The sequence below is a fragment of the Ciconia boyciana genome, chromosome 2 (genome assembly GCF_034638445.1).
Source record: "Ciconia boyciana chromosome 2, ASM3463844v1, whole genome shotgun sequence".
Taxonomy (NCBI): domain Eukaryota; kingdom Metazoa; phylum Chordata; class Aves; order Ciconiiformes; family Ciconiidae; genus Ciconia; species Ciconia boyciana.
This window is the reverse complement of record NC_132935.1, coordinates 132194124-132219396: the sequence shown is the minus strand read 5'-3', so window position 1 is coordinate 132219396 and position 25273 is coordinate 132194124.

Genomic DNA, 25273 nt, shown 5'->3' with positions numbered 1-25273 from the left:
AAATAATTCAATTTGGATTGAATGAGTAGTTACTATTATTACTTTAAATGGCAAAACAAATATCCTCCTTCAACCCCTTCCTAATAAAATGGATTCATTTAACACAAAATGTCCTACCTAAGATGCAAAAAGAAAAACAGGAAAAAAATAGTTGTTCCTTTTGGGGCCCTTGTAAGAGAAAGCCTTGGGTTAGATTCATGCTGACTACCCAGTAGCCTAGTGGTTAGGACACTCACCTAAAGTGGGGAATCTGGATTCAGATCTGCTCCTCTTCCTGAAGGCAGTCACAGTCCCCTGTCCTCGAGGAAAGCTTTCACTACCTGCATGGCTATAGGGCATGGAGATAAGGCCGTATGCCATTTTGGAGGGGGCATGATGGGTCTGTTCAGTTGCTGCTTCTCTCTTTGAATAAATGATTGAATAAACAAGATCCATATCTTTCGCCTTTAGCTGAATATCCTACCTGTCAACCCAGAGAGCTGTTTGGTAATACATTTGGAGGAACAGGAACTCTATCTTTCAGCATATGCACTGTATAAGAACAAAATTGCTTAGCTAAAGATGCAAATGAAAAGCTGGACAAATTGCTCAGCTTCCTTGTTGGAATTGGTTGGAATTGGTTAAAATACTCCACGCTGCTTTGCAAGAGTTTTGAGGATAAATTACCGGTATGGACAAAACTCAGTGCAAACTTTGGTGTAAGTAGCACTGCATTCTTATTATTCAGTAATTTCTTCTGTAAAGCGGCAGGTAACGTAGCATCTGGTTGTACTAATAGCCACTGTATTGAGCCACAGAAAAGCCTATATTCGTGCCAGACATTAAGTCCCCCTCTGCCCATGTCTCCTCATTTCCCTCTGCTCTAGAAAATGTTGGAATTCTTCAAAGAGTGACCTCCTAAGGCACCATCTCTCATCTTATTTATTTCTCGATTCTGCTGTCGTTCATTACATTAAAGGTTATTTTTTTAATGAAGCACTGTGGGTAGGGAGAAATAACTTTTACCTTCTGTTCTAATTGATGAATGATGTGTGAACTAATCAGAAAGCTTTGCTGTAGCCACCATTAAAGCAACAGATGTATGTGGCTCAGGAGAGATTTGTTGAACAGCTTCAACCTTTAAGTGCAGAGGATAAATGGGTGGTGACATCATTATACCTTGACAAATAGAAATTATATCATTCTCTTTTTTTCATTACTGATGTATGATTTATTTCTATGGCTTTCATTTTCATAGGATCCATTCGTTGTCTCTAAAGTTAAAACCTTTAAAAATTGCAATATGCGACTAAAGTGGTTATAACAATTTGCACATGATCTGCGGCATGTTGTGTTCTGAGCTTTTCTCCTGAAAGCTACTTTTAATAGAACAATACTATGATGTGCAGTATGGTAAGACAAAAAGAAACATTTGAAATTCATACTTGGGTTCATTTTTCAACCAGCCACAAAAACAGCATATAAGGAGTCAGAGGACACTTGATGTGGTTATACGGCATTTCCATCAGTTGCTGGAGGATTTTATTTTTGCAATGAACTTGAAGCCTTAGAAGAGAGAGGGTTGTTCTGCACAGCAGTTCTGTGCCATAATAAAAAAGCAAATGTTCCCCTCTTGCCCATATCTCCCCAGTATATTTTGAGCTCTTGCCTTGTTTGATTGCATTTCTCATATAGTCACTGAGATGGATCAGAATTTCCCTGAAAATTTCCGTTATTACTGAAGATTGCATTTTTTCCACTTTTACTGCAGCTTACAAATCAGAAACTAAAAATAAAGTGTGCATCTGTTTGGATAATCTATTTCCCCAGAACAGATTAAAATGACAGAGTAAATCTTGGAAGTTCTTGGAAGAGCTTTGAATGAATTACAACAAGAGATGAAAACAAGGTGAGTTTTGCTTGGCTAGGACCTAAATGAGGGTATTGAGCTAATGCTGTGTCAGGGCAAAGTTTGCAAAATAAAATAGGGGTCACTAGCATATACTACAGAAGTATAAAGAGCAGATTAAATGTGACATTTCTGCCAGAAGGCCTTTATGTACACAGGGGAAAACAAGACATCAAAGTTAGTTAAAAAAGAAAGAAAGTCAGGAAGATAAGATTCATATAGAAGATCTCATAGGTGCTGGCAGGGTTTCCCTGCCCATGGCCACAGCTTGGAAAGCAAGGCTTTGTACCCTGGGGAGGAGGCCGGCAAGGCATGGATAAGATGTGCTGCCAAGTTCTCTGCTTCTTCAGGTTCCAGGCAGGAGCTTTTAGGCCAAAACTTTCCTATATGAGAAACCCTTAAAAAAAGAGTCCCTGAATATGTGATCTGATCCTCAGAAAAGCCAATGAGCTAATCCCAGCATGCAACCCATTTTGAAGGTATACACGGCCCAGCAAAAAGCTGGTGGCTGCCCCTGCTAACGATGCCACCAGCATCACTGCAGCTCCTGCCAGGAGTAGCAACTGGAAAATAACAGTGCAGTACTCCTGTTCTGGGGATGCTCTGCTGAAATTTAATTTAAATAAGTGTCTATGTATGTCTATGTATGGTTTTAGGAGTCAAATCTTAGTATTCCTCTTGCTGTCAACCAGCTGCCTTTAAAATGGTAAATTATCCTAAGTGCTAGAAAAGAAATGAAGATGCTATTTAATGTAAATATAGACAGTTTAAGTGCTGTCACTAAACAAAACCAACTACAACTAAATCCACTTTGGTAAAAGCTGTGCTTAGCTTCACCAGAAGCAATGTATTTGCTTCAGGAACAGCAGTGAAAAAATTTGTGGCGTTTTTACAAGAGAACTGGGAGCAGATGATCATTCAGGTCCCTTCTGGCCCTAAAATCTATGAATCTAGGAAATTATGCCCCATTTCACAATCTAAGTCATTAAAAACACACTTTCATTATTGAAGTAATCACATTTCTTGGAAATGTGGCTACTGTCTGCTAAGATGATATACCAGATGATCAGTGTTTTATTGAAATTCATGAAAAGAACAGTGTTTGTTACCAGAATTCTTCTTTTTTATTATTTCCACAAGCTCATTAGAACTCCAAAATATAGAAAACCACTCAGTGTTATAATATAAAACCAACATAAATTAATGCACACCAAAGTAGCTCCTTGTGCAACCCCCTTTCCCTGTAAGAGCAAGGAAACCATGAAGCACTCACAGAAAGGGAGAGGTATATTAGAGGATCACAGTCACATATATACACCTGAATAATGCATACAAAAGGAATATTGGGGGGGAAGAGAGGTGCTAAGCATTAGTTAGTACTTTTAAATCATCTTAGACACATTTCAAAATAATTCTCAATGTTTTCTGAATACTGGGATCACTCCCATCATACGACTTTCTAACTGGAGGTCACATCCTTACCCTCCACACAACGAGGAGACCTTGGGACACAGCCAGGTTTCAAACAAGGGTGTTTCCTAACCTTATGGCACTGTGCTGGGCCAGACTACTCTTTTCTATTACATCCTCTTATGTTTTGCTGTGGAAGACAGAAAGGTGCTCTAAAAACCTCAGGACCAACTTAAAGAGATACTGCTCAATTCCCATGTACTATAAATGTGTCTTTACAACAAAAAACATAGGCAGGCACTGTCTTTAATTTTGTCTCTTTCAGTGCCTAATCCAAGGGAGGGGGACCGATTCAACTTGAATTTCTTGATGGTGCTGTAAAACATGACCAATTAAACACATCTGATGAGCCCCCCGGTGAGCTCCAGTGTCGGTACTGCAAACTAGCATTTACTTTCCTATGCATGAGGCTGTATTGGCACAAAACTCATCTTCACAGAGGCACTTCTGGGTAAATAATAAGCTCAACCAGAGAGGATGAATAAAGGAAGAAAGTAATTTTTTATACTGAATGAGTACAAGGTAGGACTGAAGTAAATGAAATTATTTGCTTGAGAAAGCGGGTTCAGTAGAAAGTTCTGGTTTTGATGAGTTGTCTCTCCAAAGAACTGGATGTGCTTTAACAGTATCATTTCTGATTTATCTGCTGTTGCCAGATAAATTTTCTTCTGGGGGGAAGAGCAGAATTCTCTTTATTTAATGTACCATGTCTGGAATGTGGACTAGATTCAGCTACATGTCGCTTATAATTATTTATGTAACTTATTAATCACTGGGCTGTCACTCAGCTGTTTATAAAACACAAAAGAACACTTGGAGCCTGAAAAATTACATTTTTCCTCCCCTGCACCTCCCCAAAGGCCCCTCTGCACTTCTGAGGAGACCTCCATTTAAATGAAAATCTGTTGCCCAGTCTAAATAACAAGGAACTCTGTAATGATAATTTAAAGAACACGGTTGTACTTTGTGCTTGGGAATTGAATGATTTGCTTTAAGGTGCTGTAAAACTTTCCTTTCAACTTTTCTGGCCAGTGTCCCTAGCTAATCGTTTAGGTTTTTTCCCAAACAGGGCATGGATAGGGTCCCCCTCTTGCCTGCTCAGCAACCTCTTTTCCCCATACTCAATACTTGGGAAACCACAGCATCTCCCAGATTGCTACCTGTGGATCGTGCCTGCTTGAAACTGGCCAATGCATTCAAAAGTTAAGATCCTTACACACAGACATGCACATGCTGACGCACACCCTGGTTTCACACATCTCATTTCTCTTGTAACCCTTTCCGTGATGAGTTAATCAGTGTGGTTTTGTGCAGCTCATTCTCGAGCTCCTGTGCAGGATAGTTCACAGCCTGTCTTTCAGGAGAAGGTATTGTGCCAGTTCACAGAGACCATCATCCAGGTTTGTAAATGGTACACAGAAGAGCAATGACTCCATTCAGATGAATTACATTTAAGATTTGATTATGAATAGCATCTTTGAGGCAGGCTATTCATCATTTGACGTTCTACGTGGGTCTCAGTGTCTTGAAGCTTCATAAAGGCAATTCATTAAATAGCTTTAGCCAGACCAGGAGGTGACTCAGTGAGCTGGTGAAAGCTGGTGGCTGGCACCCACCACTCACCGTGGCATTCCTGCGTTATTGCCTCAGGCTGCAGTATACCGGCAAGGTGCTTGTTCTTTTGGTGCCTCAGTTTAGCCAGCAGTGTAATGGTTATACCGGTGTTTACCTGCCTTCTCACCCATTTGGTGGGCTTACTAGCAACATGTTTTCAATCTTTGCATGAGAGGCTCCACATTAATCCATGCCACGATTTGCTTTGTTTGCTTCTACCATTAAAATTACTTGTTTCCCCCAAAGATCTGCCATCTGTCACTATTCACCTTTTACATTTTTATGCTCCACAGTTGAGCAAACACCAATGCCTGAGTAATCCTATTTCCCATTATTGGCCCTTGGAAGTGCCCCGAAGTCTGGGCAGTTGCGAAGTCTCGCTCCTGGCTGGATTCCCTGGGACCCCAGGGCTCACCCTGCAGCCTTGTCCTCACTGCGGCCACTAATAACATCCCAGTTTTTCCATTGTAGGGATTGCCCGGTCTTAAAAAAACTATTTAGTTCTATTTTCCCCACATTGCCATAATATGCAGATTTTCCTAGGAAGTAGCATAGAATTGTAGGAAAGAGAGGCAAAGAGCCGAAGACGTTGCCTGCGCGGATGTGGGCAGCCAAGGGGGACAGCTCTGTGCTCTCTGCATGGGTAATGATATTGCGGTATCGTTGGGTATCTGTCTGCACTTGTCAAAGGAAAGGGGCAGACCCTGGGTGACGGCTGGGATGTACAGCTGTGAGACGCAAGCCACTGTCTGAGTAGTCAGTTGCAAATGTTTTTTCTGCTTTCATAATCTTTGTGAGTAATATCCTGTCAAAGTCTCATCAAAAGTTATTAGTCCCTCCATAAACTGGTACTTCAATATGTAAACTTGCCTTGTAATTAATTTTATGAGCTATGCCCCTGGCACCATAGAGCTCTTATTTCATTTGAGGAGCATAATTGATTAGGCTTCCTGTAGCTATGATGTAGACCAAGGATGTCGCCACCAAACAAGGAGTAATTTGTGACAGCTCATTTGTGAGGAGATATCTACTGTTTGCCAGCGTTGAGCATACATAAGGCAAAGTAAAATATTTTGTATTGCTACGGCTGTGCCCTGCTTGAAGTTAAAAAAACAAAAGGAAAAACAAAGACACTGTCTAATTATACAGACAAATTAGTAAGGTTAATTAGTATATATTTGTACAGCAGCTTTTATTCTCCACTGTAAATGTTTTTCTTCTCCACTGAATTCCTTTGAAGATGTTTGCCTCACTATAGCATCAGATAACATCCCCATTCGGGCAACTAGATTTTGCATTGCTAAAATTTCCCTCTGTTTCAATTGTGTCAGGTATTTTTCTCTACTTTCTGCAACTGTTATGGCACAATAAAATCTCTCTCTCTGATATGTCTTTTAGCAATTACAGACTCCATCTTGATGCCAATGGTTTAGTTAATAGGATTTCCCTTCTTTTCTCTCCCTGTTTAATATTTGAGTGGATGTTACCTGAGAGAAATATGTCGGACTCTCAGGCTGTATTAGCTTAATTTATGGCTAGCATCAATGAGGCAATATTTCCTGTGGATAAGGTTAAAAGGGCTTTGTTTTGTATTAATTAAAAATAGGGTCATATAGGACAATGCATGTAAGTAATAAAGACATAATGTGTATTTGTGTGGCCATAAAGAAAAGGAGTTGAGTTATTCATAGAACACCGATCATAGCTGGAGTATTGCCCTGACCCTGACAACAGAGGCAAAAAAAAATATGGCTTATTTTATTCTTTCCATATCCTGCCTATGCTAGTTGGAGAAGTGAGCTGACTGTCCAAGAGAGGCAAGTCCTAGGTTGCTGCAGCCCCTTAAAGGCTGTAAGCACAAGGTTGAAACTAAAAGTGTCTGGTGCTTGCTGCCTCTCCAGGGGAAGCTATGTATGGCTGAATTCAATAGGAGCTCTGTCTGAAATAAGATTAAAGCAAAACCTCAAAAACCGGATGGTTTAAAAATGAAACTAAGAATTTCAGGGGGAGAGTCAGAAGAAATGAGAAATGCTTCCCTCCAAAACTGCAACAGAATGATAAATTACTTTTGCCTTTCCGAAGCCAAGCTAGAAAACCTCTGCTCACCTCTATTATCTACTTCTGGTCTCTGAAGATACATTACCATATTAATTCATTGCGTTATACAATTTGAGCAACTAAATGAGTTTACCTTATGCCCTCTTAATAGCATTTTCTTCTAATGCTAGCTTTAAGTGATACATTTTAGGGGATGCTTGAAGCAGAATGCATCACGAAAATTTATTTAAACTCAATTTCGTTTACAAATTATGACTTATCCCTTCTTGATGAACCAAGTATAGAAAAACCACACAGCCTCTCTGTGGACGAAACATCTCTCGGCATTGGGACTGCTGCCACCTCCTGACTAACGTGAGGTTTTACTGGGGCAAAAAAGTAGCTGCCACGTCTCAGGAGGTCAAGAGGGACTGTTTGTGTAAAAGACAACCGTAGCATCACAGAGCAAATGACAGGCGTGATGAATTAGGATGGTTACATCTGCAGCCCATCAGAATGGGTGAGGCGGTGCCGTGCCACATGTCACACCCAGCGTGTGCCAGGGTGGTCAGATGGCTGCATCATGAGTGGGCTCACCGGCAGCAGGCTGCTGGACACAGGGATCTGGCCAAAGGCCAGCCTGCAGCGCAAAACATCAGGAAGTGTTTTCCAAGCATTGACATTGTGGGAAAGAGGATCAAAACCGGGTCAACTCAATTTTTAGACAACATGGTTCCAATCAGGACAGGAACTTTACGTCCTGTGGCTGTGGTACTGACAGGGGCCCCCCACCCATGCACTGACTACAGTTTTTTTCTACATGCATATGTATTTCTGTGTACACATAAATGTGTACATAAAATATGCCTACAAGCAGCTTATAAACAGAAGCAGCAACCTGACCTGTGGCCTCACATCTTTGCTTGTTCTTTCCCGTCACCCAAGGGACTGAGGAACTCGAGTCTTGTGGGATCGTCCCAGGATTTATGAACTCACCAGCATACCTACTGGATTCGTGCTGAATCTCCTCCCCACAGAGGTTTCAAGGGGTGAGAAGCCTGATGGAAGGCTCTTCATGCAGCTGGTCCCCAGGTCTGCTCGTTCTTGTTCCTGGGCTTCCCGTTGGCCAGTGCCTTCAGCTGTTCAGGAAGATTTCTGTGCATATCAAAAAATTCTGAAATATTCCAGTTTTAGCAGAGGTGAATGTTTATCAAAATTACCATTGTGCAGCTCTGCTCTATTATTCATTGGGACCTCATTCAGCAAAGCCTTTGAGTACATTCTTTAGCTGAAGCATATACTTCTATATTTTCTTGAAACACCGAGGATGGATGTATTTTCATTGAGTAAGTTCCCATTTCAGTCATCCACAGGAGAAACAAAGACAATACTGTGCAATTTAGGTATCTAAATTTTTAACACAAACATTTTGCAAACAACCTGAAAATCATTCATCCAGTGTAATGATTATCAACAGATTCTGACTATTCAAAATAAAAGAACAGTTTGACCTCCACGGGCAGAAGAAGACTACAGCGCTGCATTCAGTGGAACTACTCTCGTGTGTGAAGTTAAGCACCTGTGTAAAGTTTGCAGGCCTGAGGTACACGTATAAAATTGTGCTTTTGTCCATGAATAATTGAAACTCCAATATTATGGACAGAATTATCACATTGTTTCAAAAACCAAATAACAGATACTACAAATGTAATTGCTCCTTCGGTTGGCTGGCTGGGTTGTTTACCACTCTTGGGTTTTTGGTTTTGTTTTTTTTTTAAAAAACATTCAACTATTAGCTCTTTACAATGACTGATAGAAGTAGCATTAACTTACTGCCAACTGGAAATCAATTCCTATTTGACCCTCTGGTATGTACTAACCACCTTTCAACTTTAAAGGGAATTTCATCTCATCTTTGTGGCATTGACATAAATTAGTAAATAGAAAGTATCTTCATTTGACATTTTCCACTGTAAGTACATGATCAGCAGAGTCTTATGTTCAGTGATTTTAATTTAATAGGTTTATCCCTGTGCTAGATATGGTATTCATTTAAACTGACCTTGCTTTATTTGAATTATTGCTCAGATTTGCACAAGTACAAATGACCTAATCTTCCAAAATACGTTTTCTGATCGACATAAGCAAACAGTCTGAAGACGCAATTATGTAAAAGAAATGCTTTTAGGCAACAAATGGGTCTATAAATAAACAAGTACTTCCTAATCATAGGCTAAAAAAGGGTGCCATTTTTCCTTTTTTAATAAAAAAAATAGTTAAACTCAATGAATTTTAATGTTCCTGAAAGTGAGGGGCCAAGAGTACTTTGGGAAATTGAGTACAGTGAAAGCAAAAGCTGCACCAGCTTTTTGCCAGAGTTCAGCCAGCATAGCTGCATCTGACCAGTACCACCTCTGACTTTCCAGGTCTGCACAGATCAGCAAGGAATTATATGGAAAAAACTGGCCATTTTTTTTTATTTGCAACCTGTAGGAGGGAAGGGGGTATTTTACAAGTCGAAAGGTTTTTTTTTCTCCAGAGTGAAAGGCAATGCAAAAATATACCAGCCTACGCACCTTTGTCTCTATTCTATTTTCTCCATTGCCAATGCCCTGGTATTCCATTATTTATTTGGATTTATGCACTTTTTCCTAAATAAAGGAAGGATGTGGAGAAATATATGTTAAAAAATGTGTCCAAAGGGGAACTTTTATCCACCCTTGGTATTTGGGGAAAAAAGTAACTGTTAACAGTTGGAAAGCTGTTAGTGGGGCATGTACTATAGTTGTGTCAATGGGCATGAGAAGAAAAGCAATAGGCAAAGCTTGGTACTGGAGAAATCAGTGTAGACGAATTATTTTCTCACAGTGAATAAATCAAGACTACTTAACTAAATGATGGATAATTACACAGTTGTACATTGGTATGAGCAGAAACTCAAGTCTAGGAAGAAGAAAGTGGGTGAAAAGGCAAAAGTCACTTGACATGAGAAGGAGAAATTATACTGCTAAAGAAAGGGAGGAAGAGCAGCATGACAGAAATAAAAGCAGGTTAGAGATATCCATCTGTGGAAAGAAGAAAAAGAGGTGCATTAATGAAGAGTGTACAATGTCAGGGAGATGAGAGGCAAAGAAAGAATCTTAAAAAAAGCAAAGAAATGCAGGAAGGCAGAAACACAGAAATGCTAAAGCTGAGCATGAACCCAAACTCCACATACTAACTCCTCTGAAAACCTGTGCCTGCTTTGCTCTGGCTTGTTTGCAGGAGCGTGGCTTGGGCTGTATCTCAGGCAGGAAGGTGACCCTTGGGGTGTGAGAGACCGGCACTGGGAGCCTGTGGAAAGATGATGAAGGAAAAATAGTTTTGCTAGGGGAGAGGGGTGTGTGTGTCAGGTTTAAGAGGAGTTCTTGCAGTCCCAAGGAGAAGCGATAAACTGCTAAAAAAAAGAAAAGCAATCAGATATTGCCCCTGTGCTGCTCAGAAGAAGGATGCAGGAGTGAGACAGGCTCCATATTCACTGGCATTTTGTAATTGTTAATGACACTTCTTTGGCTGAAGAGAAATCAAAACTAGAAAGGAGAAGTTCTGCAGGAATCAGTTCTCCTCTCTGTGACACTGGTAAAAACGAGGAGCTGCTCCACTGAAGGAAAGTGGTTCTCACTAAAATAAAACAATTAACTGAATAGAAAATCTCAAGTTTGGATCTGAGGTCGTGTGCTGCTCAACTGTATTTCTGTGGAACTGTGTAAAAAGCTGCAAGAACTGAGATTTTATGAAGGCAGAAAATTGACTTTATGTCTTTAATTTGATGACTTGTTACCTGTCAAAACCTCCTAAGTCTTTTCCAGTGACCATTCCCAGCATTCTGGAATTCAAGTGAATTCCTTCATGGTTCTTGTCTGCATCAGAATGGTTTTGGGCACATCCAGTTAAGGTATTGGTTTCTATGCACGGGGTATACACGCCTCTACTTTTTCCATAGGGAAACACAAGAAGAATGAGCAAAACCATTTGAGAGATTTCATTAATACAAAAGAAGCTGACAGAAGATGATATGTGTTTTCTCTCTTCCACCTATGCTAGCAGAAGCTTAATTTGGAGGTAAGCTGCTTTAGGATTTAGTCTTAAATATACCTATTTGCTTTGCTTAGGAGTTAAAGAAGTCAGACTTTAAGTCAGGCACAAGACTGTAAATAAAAATCACAAATAAATCAAACATAAAACATAATTTTGAATGTAATTGCTGGATACCTTCCCTATTGCATACCATAAGATGTTTCCTAAATGATGCAGCTGGGTTTAATGTCACTCCTTGTCCAGCTGTTAACCTCTGCTCTGTCCCTGTTTGAAACCCAGTGACTGTTTTCATGGAGTGATCCCACCATAATACCCTTCTAGGTCTCAAATACCCTTTCTAGGTCTCAAATTCCTCTTTGCTCCCCACTTTCATTTTAAAGCTGGTTTCCTGCTTTCTGTTCATACCTGTGCAGCCTCAGCAGTTCAGACCTCACACCTCCATTGACTTCTGGAGCTGGACTGTAGGTAGAAATGCAAATGCTGTTTGCAGTCAGCCTGCTGGTTGACTGCCGATGTCCTGAGCTGGGCTCTCTCCTTTACAGGGGACCACAAATGCTTCCAAATTAAATGTGCAAGGCACCACTTACACGCACCTTTTATGAAGGTCATGACCCTCAGTGTGCTGCCGGCTTCCTGTAAGGCAGTACATGGCACATGGCTAGGATAGCTGACAAGTACCAAGTTGCTCTGTCTAGAGATACTCATAAATGCAAATGTTTTGTCTCCTGGTTTCCTTTGTCCCAGGAGGTGGTATGGATTATCAGGAGGATACATCTTCCCAAGTCTGTAGCTCTTTAGATACCTAGAAACAAGAATGTCTTTTCACATGCAGCTTGGTGTTCTTCCAATGCCTGCAGGTTAGCATAACCCTTATGATAAAAGACTCCAGGAGAATAGGCTGTTTTCACCTTGATCATGCTGCAGCTGCTATAGGGGAAGTGCAAAAGGAGGTGTCCAGGTCCTAAGTAACTTTTATGTTGTGTAAATGAAAGGCATGTCTCTATGAGGATTAGGGGTGCCAGCATGGTGCCACCTTGGAGGGCATCTGTCCCCAAGCAGGAAGGGTGGGCAGGTCCTTGTCAGTGGCACCATAGTCCCCCAGGAAGGAGGAGACATGTTCGTCACATCTCCAGGTGACTGCCTACACCATGTGGGCAGAAGAAGAGCTTTCTTGATATAAATCAATACATCGCTTATGTTGCTCATGGCAATGTCTTTCTAACTTTGATGCATAAGATGAGAAGAACAAATGCAGTGTCCCTGGAGAAACAAGTGCCTTTTAGATGTACAAATAAGGCAGTTATTTACAAATCCCTCCCTGGCAGGGGAGAGGGAGAAAGCACTGGGCACAGTAGAGGCAGCATGTTAAGCAAATGTTTAAGCTTTGTCTCTAAGATACATTCTGCCCTTTCTAAAATAAGTATGCTTGTACCTTAGAGAAAAAAAAAAACAAAAATATCAAAGTGCGAATACTTACAGGAGATACACAACATGAAATTCTAGGTTAGGTACTTGCTCATTTCCTCAGACTTCTGAGTTTCTCAAATACCTCTCCTTTGCATACTTTGGACCATGGAAGATGTTTCCATGGTGACAAATAGATGTTATGTTTATTTACTGAGCAGCAGGGAATGACAATGTCAGCAAATGACATTTCTGTTCCTTTCTTTCTTTCTTTTTTTTCCAGGGGAGATGCCTTTTAGTTAATGAAACTGGCAGCAACAGCAGCAGCAATTTTTCAGATATCTTTCCCAGCCCCACTTTGAGTATGTGTGCATGTGCATGAGACAAAAGTAGACAGCAGCTACTGTGGCTGTGTGATTCTCCGATCAGCTCTCTGAAGCCTTTTGCTCTATTCGGTATGTACATAGTTTCTTGTGAACAGCACTGCCTGTGAAGTGTCAAGGAGATTTCAGGCTTTGCTCATGGGAAAGGACCTAAGTATTTCTTGCATTAGGTGCCTGGCCTTTTCTTCAACACTCCCACACATCTGTTCTTGTTGACAGCTCTACTACATTGTCCATAAAAAATGATCTGATAGCTAAAACTCTTGTAGTTGATACTGCTCTGGTAAAAATAAATAAATAAATAAACAAACTTAATATTTGCAGTAGGCTGTGGAAGGTAGGAAAGAGATTTTCAGAAGGAGGCTTCTGAGATAAGAGACCAGGGTCTGAAAAAGAAACAGAGTTTTGGCAGGTTGATTAGTTCATGGATTTTGTACCTGTTGAAACTTTTCCTGAGGCTCCATAAAATGTATTTGCTTTGTAACAGCCACAGGCTGCTGCTGAAATGAATGAACGATGAATTGAATACCAGTCTGAAACCCAGTGCAGCCTCTCAGGGTTTCCCATCAGCTCTGCTGGGTGACGCATGGCCCAGTGGTGAATCGGAAGGTGGTAGATCCATTAATTGCTCCTTCTCACATCCATCTCTGTAGAAAAATAGTGTTTGACTCACCTCTCCTAGCCCTGGACCGCTACGGTGCTGGTGCCCGGCTTCACCTTGCCACCCCTGTTCCCCTGGTGGGCAGTGAAGCAGGCACTGTGCTTTCCACTGGGATTCAGGAGGGGTGTAAAATTATTGCCAGGGGTATAAGGATTTTGTGGTTGATCCTTTCCTCCCTCCTACCTTATATGCTTGAACCAGAGCTGGCTGGTATCTGGCTGTGTCTGTCAAAACAGTGGAACAAGCAAGACAAACAGTTGCATGCAATATTAACAAGCTGGAGGTAGAAGCTGATGATAATAGTCAGTGACAGACTGGATACAAGTTTCAATGATTGACTTAAACTTTCAAGAGCAGTGAGTAGGTAAACTCCTACTGTTTTGCTTTTCCTCACACAACTTCAGTCCTGCAAGTGCTGTAACATCTCAAATTTGTATTGCTGGGCAACTACAGAAACATAAGGATCAAGGGGAAGAGTTACATAAAAACTATGTATGTCTGGAGGAAAAAAAAACCAAAAAACCAACCCCAATTACACCCACCCCTCCAAAAAAAACAACCCAAGCAAACAAACTGTATTAGCTCAGGAACCCTGGTGTACTGATTTTGGATGGGGTACAGTTAATTTTCTTCACAGTAGCTTGTATGGTACTATGATTTGGATTTGTGATGAAAAGAAGTGTTGATAACATAGGAATGTTTTAGCTATTGCTAAGCAGTGCTTACGCAGCGTCAAGGCCTTTTCTGCTTCTCACCCCACCCCACCAGCGAGTAGGCTGGGGGGCACAAGAAGTTTGGAGGGGACACGGCTGGGACAGCTGACCCCAGCTGACCAAAGGGATATCCCACACCATATGAAGTCGTGCTCAGCAACAAAAGCTGGAGGGGGGGGCTGACAAAGACACACTAAAATGGTACTTGCGTGTTTCACAGGCTTAACTGATTTTCTCAGCAGAAGGAGAATCCAGTCTCCAGTCAAAGGAGTTGACAGTTCAACTAAACCAGTTGAAACATAGTCAGCACTTTCCTACAGCTTTTTATAGTCTGGCATATACATTTGTGTATATATATACACAGTTACAGAGAGAGGAAGAGATTGGCCTCCCTATAACTGATTACAAAATCAGTACTTCATTTGAGCTTGGAGATGTTTTATTCATAGAATCATAGAATGCTTTGGGTTGGAAGGGACCTTAAAGATCATCTAGTACCAACCTCCCTACCATGGGCAGGGACACCTTCCACTCGACCAGATGGGGCTCGCAGCCCCACCCAGCCTGGCCTTGAACACTTCCAGGCATGGGGCATCCACAGCTTCTCTGGGCAACCTGTTCCTGTTCCTTCCTCATAGGGAAGAATTTCTTCCTTACATCTAATCTAAATCTACCATCTTTCAGTTTAAAGCCATTACCTCTTGTCCTATCACTACATGCCCTTGTAAAAAGTCCCTGTCCAGCTTTCTTGTAGGCCCCCTTCAGGTACTGGAAGGCTGCTATAAGGTCTCCCTGGAGCCTTCTCCAGGCTGAACAACTCCAACTATCTCAGCCTGTCTTCACAGGAGAAGTGCTCCAGCCCCCTGATCAACTTTGTGGCCCTCCTCTGGACTCGCTCCAACAGGTCCATGTCCTTCTTATGTTGGGGGCCCCAGAGCTGGATGCAGTACTCCAGGTGGGGTCTCATGAGAGCAGAGTAGAGGGGGAGAATCACCTCCCTCAATTCCACTTGAGGGAGGTGTGCAATTGAGGGTGCACTCAATTCCACTGTCCGTGTTGCTGACAAAGATGTTAAACAGCGCCAGTCCCAATACCGACCCCTGAGGAACGCCACTCGTCACTGGTCTCCACCTGGACATCAAGCTGTTGACCACAACTCTTTGAGTGCGACCACCCAGCTAATTCCCTATCCACCAAGTGGTCCATCTGTCAAATCCATGTCTCTCCAATTCAGAGACAAGGATGTTGTGCGGGACAGCGTCAAATGCTTTGCACAAGTCCAGGTAGATGACATCAGTTGCTCTTCCCTTATCCACCAGCACTGTAACCCCGTCGTAGGTGGCCACCAGATTTGTCAGGAACGATTTGCCCTTGGTGAAGCCATGTTGGCTGTCACCAATCATCTCCTTATTTTCCTTATTCTTGCAACTTGGGTGTTTCCCCCCCCCACCCCCCAAAGTGTTCTGTGTTATGGACCTGTCCTCAGATTTCTTCATCCACACATCTGCCCGCTCGACCTTGGACCCTGGACCAGGATTTGCTGTTTCCACTCAAATTTGCAGAAAGCTAACCCAGAAAATGTTAAATACAGAGACCCATTCGTAGGCCATAGCAAAGACACACAAGAGAATATGTTCTCTCCTTTAAGACACCATAACCCTGATTACGCCCTGTTTCCAACTGCCAGTGAATTTAATTATGTAGATTTGATCCTTACATCTTGAAAATATATTTGATGGGCTTTTTTCCCCCTTTCTGTCTGTTAGGTTAGGCCCACCTAAAGCTGGCACATCTCTACAGTCACAGGAATGTAAAAACTCTCACTATTACATGAAATTAAAAAATGTGGAGTCCTATTCACATCAGCTCCTTCAAAACTGTATTTGTGTGCTTTAGCAAGGAATTCTTCAGACTAATGTCAGATGGATCCCTGGGATGGCTGTTACATTCCCCCTGTCATGGGATCAGAAGAGTCTGTGTAGTTGCCTTTGGCCCTGAGACAAAAAAACTTGTGGCATAGTATCAAGGAAAGAAGGAGAGAATAACAAGGAGAATGAGGAAATGACTTGGCCAAGCCAGAAAACGTGAAGTTGGAGCCAAGCCAAAGCCAGCCCTGAGACAGAATTTGAACTGTGAAAAGCCCTGGGGCAGCTGGCCCATTGCTCACTGTGGGTCAGCGGGTGCGCAGCAGTGCTGGACCAGGGAAGCTTGCACCCTCCCTCCAGCTCCCCCAGCCCTGTCCACCCTCGCTCAGGGCAGGGATGCCGGGCATCAGCCCCAAGCCAGACTGGAAGCCAAAATGGGAAAGAAAAACATGCAGGAGAATTTATAGGGGTATTTGATTGAATTTGAATGACTCTGATAAGTGATGGGGTGCCAGGGCTTTCAGTGCATTTGAAGTAAAGAGCAGGTACTTGATTTGGGGATGTGGTGGACTTCTCTGGTCTTGACAAAGGGCAGCGAGGCCTCTGAGGAGGAGGCTGACCACTCTCAGTGTGTGTGCTGGTAAGGGGAAGCTCTGATGCAATCCTGCTCTCTGTGAAAGGCAACGCTACCAGACAGGGAAGCTTTAGATAACATCACTACTCACTATAGCACTCTCCAGCTTCTCCCTCCCACAAAAAACATGCCTCTCAGAGACTGGGGATTTATTGGGGAATTACATATTCCCATGTTTAGTGTTTTTTAAGGGTCTGGTCCAAAGCCCTTGGAAGTCTTTCAGTTGACTGCAATGGTCAATGGCTCCGGCTCACAGTGTCTTTTATATGGCTTTTACCAAGAACTTCATAATGACGTGTTGACACCTCATAGCATCCCTCTGAGGTTGGGCTTCACAAGGAAAATGCTCTCCCAGCTCATTTGTTTTGACGGCTAGCTAATATTGTTTTTCATGCCAAAAAGGGAAGAAACTATCTGCAAATCCAGGTTCTGTGGGCTCCATATAAAGCTAGAAAAAAACCCAGATTTGAAAAACTAGTCCTCTTATTCCTCCCACAACAAACCTACAAGATCATTCCTCTGCCAGTCTTTGATCATCCCTGGTGGATCACATGCAGGCAAGGCCAGCCTCAACATAGAAAGACAAAGTGGGGAAATGAGGCAGAGGTGGGTGTCACAACAGGAGGGAGGAGTGGAAAGCAGTCTAAGGATGGGCTCGCACCAGAAAGACCAGCAGAGCACCATGAAATGGACCTCACCATTGGACAGTGGCATGTTCTGATAGGAATTAGGATGGTACAAAAACAAATGTTGCATGGAATAACTAGACTAGACATCTGAAAAATACCCCTTCCCATCTGAGTAACAACCTCAGTACTCATCATTACGAAGGCTTGTGTTTTGCGGCATAAGATCTTACTGGCTGGCAGAATTGAGATGGAGGGACACTCAGGAAAGCTACTTGCCCTTACTAAGTGCCTAAGGCTTATGAAGTCTGAGGAATCAGCATTACCCTTTCTCTGTGACTGAGCCATTGCAGTTCTTGATCAATAAAGATTATGGTTTCAAATCCTGGCCATTTATTTAGACCTGAAACCACGCAAGGAAACGCCAAGCTAAATAGGTAAGTGTTCTATATAAATCTTCTCACAACGGCAAATGAGAAGGGGAAAAAAAATCTTTCTATAGCATACAAGCTCTCTTTCACCTCTGCCTGTGTTCCTGCAGGCAAAACATAAGTCTTCCATGTGACTTTGAGATTTTCCTGTTGCTGTGAATTCCCAGATTCAGATTTGTCCAAACTGAATCTTAGGAAGTGAAAACCTTTAGCAGCACAATGGCTAGCACAAGCTGCAGAGAAAAGATCCTACTGGAGGTTGCCATTCATGTTGGATTGCGTGCCTGCAGGAAAATAAGAGAGCTCTCCCCATGCAGACAGTTCTGTCGTCATTCAAAAGAAAAAGGGTGTCTTCTTAACCCAAGTGCTCTGATGAGGTAAAGTCCTTGTCAAGATGACAACTGAGGTTGGTAGGATTGGGCAAAATCATACTCTCAAATAGCCTTTAGTTCAATCTGCCACTTTGGACAGGAAACTACAAATGGCCATTTCAGTTTAAAGATGGCGTTTATTCTGTGCAGACATCTGAAAGATGACCTTCTGTCCCTCTTCTCACATACTCACCCTGTGAACCCCAGATTCTTCCACTGCTTGGTCTTCACTAGGAAAAATAAGAATTTCAAGGTTCAAGATCCAAATGTGACTCCAGTTTCTATGCTGATAGGATTTTTTCTTTCCAGTGGGCTGATGAGAAAGATCCTTTAAAAACTGTCTGTGCGAACAGAATAATATATGTGCTGTTAGATGCTTTACTTTTATGTATCAGAAAAGGTGGTGCTGAAGGACCTGCGGGATTTCAGGGTTTCTCTGTCTCAATATAATAGACTTTTAGTAGTGTGCACTTTTGGTAGACCCAGGCTGCAAGTCAGTGCAATATACATGATGTACAACCGTCGCTTGTTACTGGAATTGCCCTTTGATATGTTAGTAGACCTGTGACCCTTCTGAAAACATTCATTTGCACAGCAACTGCTGGTACAGATAGCCGACAGGAAGGGTTGAAACGAACAACATTTGCATTACCTGTGATCAGTCTTTAAAACAGGAAGTTTGACAGTAAATCATGAAAAGATAGTGTGCATGTACATGAGTTTGGATCCTTAAAAAACCCAAAACACCAAGAGATCTGTCAAATAACTTTAAAATCATAAGCTTTTTCCAAATGCATTTCCAAGAACAGTGTCCAGTCTCCAGCATGGAGCATGCTGCTGCAGCAATCATTTAAAATTCTGCTAAATCATTCTGTGACTCTCTAACCAGTACTAATAGCTTTTAGGCTGGCTGGCAATCTCACTCCAATAGGAAGCCTTGTTCAGGCTTCCAGACCATTTATGTGTGTGGGTGAGTGAGAGAGAGCACCGCAGATTTAATTTAGTGCCCTTGGTGGCTTTCAGTAGAATATATATATATTAATCACTTGTGACTTCTGGTTTGGGGGGTGGGGGTTCATCTGGAGTACAGGAAAATCAAATGAAACTCATAAAGATGAAAGTTGTCTTGATTTCATTTGCTGATTTTAAACAGCAAATTGTTTCTTACCCATCCTTGCATGATAATTGGTAAATGTACTGAAATGGGTTATTTGAGTTTCAATTACTCTCTGGGCAATCACACAATAACTGGAGTTCAAAATGTGCCCTATAGGTACGATTGCTAATCGCATTGCTCAGATAATTTCTGTCTGGGAAAAACACATTGTATTTTGAAGCTGGTATCTTGCAATGAGGAGGCAGGGCCATCTTCAGCTGTGTCTGGCATGGGGTCCCCAAGCAGGCGAGAGGCTGTAGCACAGCTCTGAAAATGTGAGCCATTGACTCAGCTGCAGGGAGCAAGAAATGGGAGTAAATTGTATGAGATGAATGAGACTCAGTAGGTCTGTAGGCAACATTACTCTACAGATGAGAGTCACTTCATCAGACATTAGGCTTTGAATATTGCACTTTAATTTGGTTGAGTAGTGGCTCTCTGTTGCCCTCAGAGGGCAATTTATCCTATCCAATGCTAAGGGCTTACATTTCCAGAACACGAGTTGTCTCCTTATCTGTGGATAACTCAACCTTCTGCAGGTGCCTTTGAGAATGGATGGAGCGTGGCCTAGCCTTGCACACCGAACTCCTAGGTGATCACAGCTAGGATCAGAGGTGTCATGCCAGGGGCTGAGTTTGATCCAAGAAGCTCCAGGGCAGAATGGTTTGGTTATAAGAAACTAAATCTGGAATGGGGATGAAGCTACAGGAGTCTGTGCCGGTGCAGCTGAGAGCAGACCATGCCCGTAGTCTGCAGATTACAACCATGGGGGCACTTTAGTGATTCTTTTTATCTCACATCTAGAGAAAGCAAGGAAGAATTGTGTTAAACAAGTGAAAATAGTGCAAGGGAGCCCAGGGACTAGTGGAGACTGGGAGTCTCCTGTGCTCGGAGTGGTGTTACTGGTACCTACAGCCCGTGGGCAGAGCTGCCCGGGCGGCACTGCTAGCAGAGGGGCATCTGCCCTTTCGTCCTTCTAACCCAGCAACACGGTGCTGTGTTTGAGCAGTTCTGCTGAAAATAAAGGAAAAAACCAAACACCCAGCCCCAGCTGGTGCCTCTCTCCGCCTCTCCCACATAGCTGCTGTTGCCATGGCAGCAGGCATCGCTGTTGGAGGATGCTCTGGACGGCCTCCTCCTTGCCTGCTGTTCCCACTGCCCCAGGAGCATCAGGCTGCTCCCATGGAGGAGTCGGCGGCAGGTTCTTTCGCTGCCTTGCCTGAGGAACACTCGGTCTCCCCTCACCCGGCAGCCTCTGCGGTGGCATGGCTGTTTTGCTGACCATTGGCAGCACCGCACTACAAGGGCACAACGGCCTGCTCTTACCGTGCCAGGCGCAGAGTTACTTCCCAGCCTCTTGGTCCAGTCCTGTGCGTGTCATTGCTAAACACATTCTTGCACTTAGCATGTATAAGAGCCTTTTGCAGGGTGGCAGCATTTCTTTGACCCTTTCAGCTGCAGAGAACAAGTTTTCTATTCCTCTCAGTGTGATGATGTTAAAATCTGCCTGCCTTTGCCCATTTTTGTGCCTTCATCAGACAGTGGGAGTCAGTAAGGCTTGTACACTTAACTCTCCCAGTTCTTCCTCAAGACTGCACTGACTGTTTCCTGTTTGAAATGCTGAGCTGCACTACTGAATTTGGAAGTCTTGACAACTCTCAAACACCAACAGGCACATACAGGAAATGTTTTGGTGGGGTCTTGTTTGCAGAATTCAGAGTATGTGGGATGGATGGATCTTGGACCAGCCACAGCCAACCCATGCCCTGCCTGATGTTAAGCAAGGCAAAACAATGTTCAGCCTATTTCTGCAATTCACTTCCAACTTCTCTCACTTCTTTTCACTTCTTTTCTAATTTCTTTTGACTTCTTTTCTAACTAGCTGAAGGCCTGGATCAGACTTAATTATAAGTTTAAACCAGGCTTATGGTTGTGGCTACCCAGGGCCTTGAGGGGTTGTTGTGGCAGGCAAACATCCTGGTGTAGGTATTGTCTTACTCCCCCTTATACTATAGGTGGTTCTCATGCATAGGTGATGAGAAAAGGATGACCTAAAAGTCCTGGTGGCAGCTGTACAGCAACAGAACATTCCTCCACACAGGAGAAATTCTCAGACTTCTTGTCTTCATGTTCAACTCTATTTGTTCTCTCTCTGTCCCCATGGAAATTTTCAGCTTTGATTGAAAGAGAAAAATTATAGAAGTTGACTTTATAAACTTTGACTTGGTTTAAAATAAAAAAATACTTTGAAAAATATTTTCCTGTTTGAGTCCAGACTAAAGCTAGACTGTCCATTCTCTGGGAAACTCAGACCAAAAAAACCTGAAACAACTTATTAAATTCCCCTCAGCAGGGATTTTTCTTAAAGGAAACAATTATAAAACTATCAAAAATGTCTCACTTCAAGGCTTTCAAAAGGAAACATCACTGGGGGAATTCAAGCTCTGATATCCACGAGGCACCTCTTCCCCTGCTTCCTACTGTGGGACTCAGTTCTGCCCTTGGACCCCAGCAGCCCTGCGAGTCCTAGTTGATGACTTGCGGCCACAAGGGCTTTTGAGCTCATGGTCCCCGCCTGGGAAACCTGAAGCTTTTTCAGCCCCCAGGATTTTGATGATTGCTAAGTTTAGCAGAGAGAGGAGGGGAGAGGGTGAGCTGGCAGGAAAGCAGACGGTGCTCTGCTGGAGCCCCTGCAAGGTGAGTAAAAATCACCATCCCTTTTCCTGAATGGGCAATTTTCAATGGAAAATCATTTTTGTGATAATTTTTCTGCCCAGCTCTTCCCTGTGGGCTTTTAGTGCCAGTTCTCTGTGCCCCTACCCTTCCGGGCAGGCCTGGCATCCTGCCCAGCCTGAGAGTCCCATGGACAGCAAGGTCAGGCAACCCACTGCATTGCAGAAGTCCAGGAAGGTGATCTTTCAGGCAGAAATGGGGCAAGCAGCTGAGAGCTTTCCAATGGGAAGTGGGAGCCTGGGGTTACGGGATACTCATCCTGCAGCACCCAGGAGTCACTGCATCAGCATTTCCAGCTAAAATAATTTGGGGTACTGGACAGGGATGTTACTCAAAGGTTCCATTTTTTTGAATGGCAAAAACTTTTCAGTTCTGGAGTAATTGGTGGGTTGTTTTTTTTCCAAATCCATCTTTTTCTCAAGGGAAGGGAAATATTTTTCATTACTATTTTCATGGAGCTGGGAACTGGACTGTCAAAAAGAAAAACAAAACTTTTTGGATTAAAATTGGGTTAAAATTACCATGTGGAGGTGGACTGAATACAGCTTTTACAAAACAGATAGTGGATCTTTAAAGAAAACCTTTGTGTTTGCTGCAGCCAAGGTTGTATCTCAAAAATATTGTCTTGCGTTGGGGCTTAATAGGATTTAGATATTATCTGTCCTGGGATTTCTGCTGCCAGCTTCAAACTGAAATAAACCATATTGGTGCAAGCCATCCTTAGCATTAACACTTTTTTTTTTTCATACTGGGCACTCCATTAGTGCTGCTACATCAATTTAGTAAAGAATGCACTGCAAGCAAGTAGTCATTTAACAGGAAACCCAGAAATATTCAGAGATGGCTTAAGCCAGAAACCTTTATTGCTACTGCTGACAGTGTCATCTTTAAAAGGCAAGAGAGACTGCATAATGAAATGCCTGTGATCACTTAGTGTTGTGCTGCAGTTCTCATGATAGGGTTTAAACTATCATGGACATGTCCTATCTGCACAACCTGCTGTTGTCTAGAAAATCTCCTGACAGTTTCAGTCTATGTTGTTCTGCATATCATGCTGCATGCTGTTAGGGAGTATTTTCACTCCAGAAATGGAAAGGATGATAGTGGCCCAAATGGTGCTGGTATATACCATGCCTCTGTCAGGCAGGAGCAATTGGTTGATTCTTGAAGGAATTATTCTGAATGTTTCTAATGTACTCCATGTTCTGTGGATGGGTGGTGTTGGAAAGTATTATTAAAACTAATAAGTCCTAAAGCACATGTTCTCTCATGTCGACATGACACCAACATTATTGTGTGCACTTGACAAAAATCAACAGCTTTATTAAAAATATGCTGATCCTGGGAACTGCTAACCTATATGGCAGGCTAGATAGAAATTAAATTCATCAATTGTACAAATTAGCCATTTTATGAATAATATTAAAATGAGCATGATACTAGCCAAATTAAAGAATAACCCATTTCAAGTGATGTTTATAATTCTGAAACAGAAGTGCTGGTGACATTATCATTATTATTAGAACACTTCCTGCAGTATTTCTGCTCTGGAGGAGAAAAAGGGGGGGGGAAGCAATCCAGCATATTATAGATAGTTAAGGTATTTCCTGCTCCTTATCAGCCATCTTGAACTGCAAATTTAGATCTGTCTGGGGAAAAAGACTGGAATAGATCAGATCAGCTGGGAATCAATAAAAAGGAAAAGACTTTTAGCAGCCTAGCAAAAAGCAAAATCATCACCTCAAAGAAAAGAAACCTACTCATAAAGACACAGCTAAGGCAGGAGTGCTCACACACAAGTGTGGAAGCAGAGGAGGTCTCAGAAGAATTACCCAAGGGTGAAGGAAATAAATATATGAGGTATTAACATTAAGTATTCTCTTCTGGATCAGTCTTTCAAGCAGTTACATTTTAAAATAATAATTGAAAAAACATGGCTGATAAAAATTAGCCCCCTGCCTGTGAACACAATTTTAAGATCTATCTGATTTATTTTGTTTGCTTAACTTTGTTATATTAATTGGTTTCTAATAGCCTGCTAAAGTGAATAACAAGCCACTTGATGAGAATAAAGTATATTTTCAGACCTGTAAACCATTAGACATCTTTTAGTCACTAAGACCAAGTCAACCTAGGCAGATTACACTGCAGTATTGAACATTCAGGTGTTTGAGAACAAAGCCTGGGCTGCAGGTAATAGCATTACTCTGCATAATAAGTAAGTCTTTTGCAGGAATCCAGTCAGATATCTTGGAAGGACCAATGGTGATGGGGTGGGAGATCAGGCAGGGAAGGGAAAAATTGGAGTTAATACAAATGTTTAATTTCTCACCTGAAATGTCTCACTCTGATGATGCTGAACAACACTGGACATGGCAAAAGTTCTGTTCTGAGCCCCTGAACTGTGATTTAGGTTTTAGACATTACCATTAATTATTGAAGCTCAGAAGGCTGCAAAAACATCTTGATTCATTGGCAAACTGACAAACATATGGTGTGTTTTGCAAACCTCTAGGTTTCTGTTCAGAGGAGGAGAACATTAATTGCATACAAATTCTACTGGGAGTTCTGAAACCAGCCGTCGTTAACATTGTTAGACGTTGTATCTGGGAAGCTCAGTGCATTTTAAAATCTGAGTTAAAAATTCAGAGCTTTTGTAAAGCTTTTGAGAAGGAAAGTGCTGAAGTGTAATAAACTCCAAGAAGAGCATAAAAGTATCTGGTGCTCTTTGGTATCTGGTGTTGGTGTATGAACAGCTTTGCTTGTTGATTGATAGTCTGGATGGTAGGTTAATATTTGTCTTGGTAGGTTAATATTTGTTAGCACTTGGAAACTGGCATCAGGATCTGTTCTGTGTTGCCTGTGGCCTTCTACCAATTCTGCTTTGCTATTTGATTGCCCGTATGACATCTGAAATCCTGTGAACATCAAAACTTCAAGTCTAGATTCACTGAACACAGAGTATAATCAATATTGGCAACAGGCCTTAGATGAAGGAGGTTGTGCTGTGCTTATTGACACAACCCAGAAAGCCTCACCAGAAAATGCTGCAACGCATTGTGTAGAAAATAAATTACCCTCTTTTTCATCTAGGTTGTGGTATGGTGGCTGTTCTTCACCTGATGAAGAAGCATGTTGTCCAGCCACCTCTCTGGCTGAGGATGGGTACATAGATACGGCACTACAAATAGACATGGAGGGACAAGATCA